We start from the raw sequence: 4731 nt of genomic DNA, 5'->3' as shown, positions 1-4731 counted from the left end.
GCTACTTGGGAGGCTGAGGCAGGAGAATTGCTTGAACCTGGGAGGTGGAGGTTGCAGTGAGCCAAGATTGTGCCACTGCACTCCAGTCTGGGCATCAGAGCAAGAATCTGTCTCAAAAACAAACAAAACAAACAAACAAAAAAAACCCTCTTCATCCTAACTGGTATCTTATTTCTTCAAAAGAACAGAAAACGTACAAATCTAATGCTTATCTAGCTATTGCAACCACATTTACAAATGTATAGGCAGAACTCCGGAGTTGGATGTAAGACCATAGTATACAAGCTAGGTGGGGTCGATTTAAAAAAAAAAAAAAAAAAAAAAGTGAAGTAAAGAAAAAAATTCCTGTCTAGTTAGTGCAACTACATTTATAAATGGATAGGCGAGGCTCTGGAGTTTGATGTAAAACCGAACTTTACAAGGGACATGTGGTCGGTTTAAAGTAAAAACGAAAAAGGAAGGGAGGGGAAGAAAAGAAAAAACAACTAAGTGGCCCGTACGGGGATCGAACCCGCGACCTTGGCGTTATTAGCACCACGCTCTAACCAGCTGAGCTAACCGGCCGCCTTGATGTGATGATTTCTTCTTATGTTTACTTAAATCATATCCGATCCATGTCCTCTGATTTTCTTTTTTCTTTGTAACAGAAATGTTACTTTCCCTTTTATTAATAAAATATATTTTTTTAAGAAAAGGAGAACTCCCCCCTGTAGGCACAGGTAAACCATTCTTTTTCAGGGAAAACAATCTCAAACCACTGATTCTGACTGGAGAAAACTCAGATTCAACGACCCCAAGCAGGGCTTCCTTCCCCTCACCAGGTGAAGGACTCAGAACAAACCAAAAAGCAACTCCAAGCTTGCGATCGCTGCCAGTTCCTCACGGAACCGACTGCAGAGCCGCCGCAGGTTCGGAGGACTTGGAGGGTGCTGATTCCTCTCTGCTCTTTGAGACCGTTCCAGCCAGTTGGGCTCCTCGGCCTCGGAACCTAGGAAAGTGCACTCTCGCCTCCTGGCCTCGCTGTGGTTCCGCAGTCACCAGGACCCGAAATTCACAGCTGTGCTTCCTAAGCTTGAAGCTCCACAAACGATAAAATCAGACTTGGCCCTGCAGTCCCGGGCGCCGGGCACTTGGTGAGTGGCGGGCTGGGATCGGCGTAAATGAAAGGACCAGCGGGACGGCTCTTTTATTCAAGAGTCTCTGACTCCTTACGTCCCGGGAAGATCAAGGACCCCAAATCTAAGACAAGGGAAGTAACCATTATCTACACCCATGATAAACGCCGGTATCTGGGAGGAACTGAGCCCAGGGCTGGGTCAGGCAACTCAGCGTGTTTTCACAACTAAGTTCCTTTTCAATGACTCAACTTTCTGGTCATAAACTGTAAAAGTTGTACATCAATCCTACCCCCTCCCCCCCACACCTTCTTCTTTTTTTTTTTGGCAATTCCAGTTTTTACCGTATTTGCAAAAGTTTAAGTCTTAGCCAGTCGAGATCAGCTTAGATTGTGTGGTCCAACCCCAGCCAATAGGGGAAGGACACAGAAACGGGAACTGCGTTAGGATTAAAAACTCCTTCCCTCCTTTGTTTGGTGTTCTCTTGCAATTGTAACAGGCAAGGAGCACCCTTCCACAGAAGTAAAGGTGCCTTGCTGAGGAATCTTCCTTCTAAGTGCGAGTTTCTTATGGCTACACCGAGCACCTGTTTCCAGCAGATCTTAGGGACTCGTCCGGGATCCCATTCTCCTTCAAGAGGGGCTAGCGAATATCTTTCATGGGAAGACTGTCCCACTGCCTCGTTGTGGTGGCCCCGGGAGCGGAGGATCGAGTCCCACCCGAAGTGACGAATAAATCCAGACTCTTAGCAACGCGGGCAGTAGGGAGGATCCTTAAGAATTCTGTGAGACCAGTCTGGCCAATATGGTGAAACCCCATCTTTACTGAAAATACAAAAATTAGCCGGGCGTGGTGGTACGCGCCCGTAGTCCCAGCTACTTGAGAGGCTGAGGCAGGAAAATCACTTGAACCCGGGAGGCAGAGGTTGCAGTGAGCCGAGATCATGCCACTGCACTCCAATCTAGGCGACAGAGCGAGACTCCGTCTCAAAATAAATAAATAAATAAATAAATAAAATAAAATCAAAAGGATTCCATGGCAACCACAGGTAACACTGTGCACAGACCAAGGTAAGAAAAGTCACTATTGGGGCGGCAAAGTATTCCTTGGTGGTCGGGGTCTCTGGAGGTTGAAAGTGTGTGAGTGAGACGCACCACTGGGCGAGTGCGGAGTCCAGACTTGGTTCTGTGGTCACCTCATAGGGCTTAGAGCGGTTTTCCAATCAGGGGATTCTACCTACCTGCCAAGAGGACCTAAAATTCCCACAAGGGAAGCAGCCAATAAGGACGAAGTGAGTGCTCAGGTGAGTGCAAGAAACCCCCAGTGGGAAACGGGGAGGTTGAGCCTCTAAGACACTGGAGTGCAAGAGATCTCTACCCTAATATTATAGATTAAGCCTCACCAACCTCCAGGATGGGAAATACCCCAAGTAAGACAGAGACTCTAAAAGGCCAAGCAGACAATAAAATTCCCCTGACAGTCCCCTAGGCATTATGTTAAAATACTGGAAGGATAATGAAAGGACCAAACACGAGAAAAGACAGAAAATGATAAAGTACTGCTGTTTTATTTGGACTAAGGAACCCATCCTCAGACCTTCAGTCTTTTGGCCAAAGTTTGGGTCGGGCGAGGACTGGACATGCCAACTCCTGAGCCAGTATGTCAATGATAAAAGCCCAGTTTCTCAAGAGGAGATAGATTATGCTCTATGTTGGAGACAGGACCTGTCCTTCTCTACCCTCTAAAGGATCAAAAAGCAAAGCCAAACTCAAAACCCTCCAAAGACGACCTAGCTAAGTCATATTCTATATCCAAAGATACATGGGATCCTCTAGGCCACCTTGCCCCACCTACCCCTCCCCCCAAAACTCAACATCAGCCCTTTCTCCAGCTACCCCTCTGCCCCAAGCTGAAAACTCGGTCCCTCCCCCATATAACCCTTCCCCATGGGCCTTGACACCCTACACCCTGGCTGGACAGCCACTTGAACATGCCCCTCCCTTAGGAAAGCTCCAAGGGGAAATAAAACAATGCCAAAGGGATATTCAAAACTTTCCTTTTCTCTCTTCTTCAAAGAAGTCTGCTCCAACCTTTTTTCCCTTAAGGGAAGTACCACTAGGAGGAGTGAATATTGGCTTCGTAAATGCCCCCTTATCTGGTTCAGAGGTTAAAAATCTAAAAAGGGAATTCAAACCACTGTTAGATGACCCTTTTGGAGTCTCCGATCAAATTGACCAATTTCTGGGGCCACAACTGTATACCTGGGCTGAATTTAATGTCTATTCTAGGTATTCTCATCTCAGGAGAGGAAAGAACCATGATCCGCAAGGCCGCTATGATAGTCTGGGAGTGCAAGCACCCCCCTGGTCAGAATGTCCTTGCAGCAGAGCATAAATTCCTGGCCCAGAACCCTCAATGGGATAACAACAGTTCAGCTCACAGGGTAAACATGAGAGATCTCAGGGATATGATAATTAAGGGGATTCAGGAATCAGTTCTTCGAACCCAAAATATTTCCTGACCATTTAATGTACAGCAAGAGAAAGATAAAGGGCCCATGGGATTCTTAAACAGACTTAAGGAACAGATAAGAAAATATGCAGGTTTGGACATAGAGGACCCACTAGGACAAAGGATGTTAAAGCTCCACTTTGTCACCAATAGTTGGCCAGACACTATAAAGAAATTACAAAAGACAGAAAATTGGAAAGACCGTCCCATAGAGCAACTTTTAAGAGAGGTCCAAAAGGTATATGTACAGAGGGATGAGGAAAGGCAGAAGCAAAAGGCAAAAATTATACTGTCCACCCTACAACAGGGAACTTTTCAACAGGCATCCCAGGAAAATAGAACTTGTAAACCTTCTGAGTACTAGGCTGCCAGACCCTATAAAGGAAGCAAAGGGATGAAACTTAAGAATCAGGGAACCAGGAGGGAGAGAAGGAAAAACAGATGTTTCAGGTGTGGAAAGCCAGGACATTTTAAGAGGGAATGTCCTGAATGGGAGAGGGAAAAGAAAGTCCTTTCACTCATGACATTTGAAGAACAGTGGGCTCAGGGGCTCTACATCTTCCATCTTGAGTCCCACCAAGAGCCCTTGATAAATTTAACAGTGGGACCCAAATTGGAAATAGTCAGTATTCTAGTCAATTAGGGAGCAGCTGGCTCCTGCCTATGTTTTCTCCCATCAAGTTTATCCTGTTCAGCAGAATACCTTCTGTCTCAGGAGTTAAAGGGGAAGGATTCAGAGCAAATATTCTAGAGGAAACCAAAGTCAAATATAAGAATAAGTTGGTTGCTACTAAGTTCTTGTTAATTCCTGAAGCAGGAACTAATTTATTAGGAAGGGACTTAACGTTAAAGTTAAGCATAGGCCTATATGTTAATCAAGGAAAACACCTTACTTCCTTAAACCTACTCACCACTTCAGAAGAAAGCCGGATCCATCCCAACATATGGTCGAAGGAAGGGAATCGAGGAAAGCTATGGGTTCCTCCAATTCATGTCAAATTAAAAACTCCTGGGGAAGTAGTGAAAAGAAAACAATACCCTATTCCCTTGGAAGCCAGGATAGGTTTAAAACCTGTAATTGAAAGCTTTGTCCACTATGGGCTCC

At 45.6% G+C, this 4731-nt stretch overlaps 1 non-coding gene across 1 annotated transcript; it reads right to left on the bottom strand.

Moving 5' to 3' along the window:
• Positions 1-490: 490 nt before the first annotated feature.
• TRNAI-AAU (transfer RNA isoleucine (anticodon AAU)) lies at positions 491-564 on the bottom strand. Its single transcript has one exon. It is a non-coding gene; the product is annotated as a tRNA-Ile (tRNA).
• Between the last annotated feature and the right edge of the window lie 4167 nt (positions 565-4731).

This window comes from Macaca nemestrina, chromosome 5, assembly GCF_043159975.1.
Source record: "Macaca nemestrina isolate mMacNem1 chromosome 5, mMacNem.hap1, whole genome shotgun sequence".
Classification (NCBI taxonomy): domain Eukaryota; kingdom Metazoa; phylum Chordata; class Mammalia; order Primates; family Cercopithecidae; genus Macaca; species Macaca nemestrina.
Note: the sequence above shows the minus strand (reverse complement) of the source record. Positions and strands in the feature narration are given on the sequence as shown.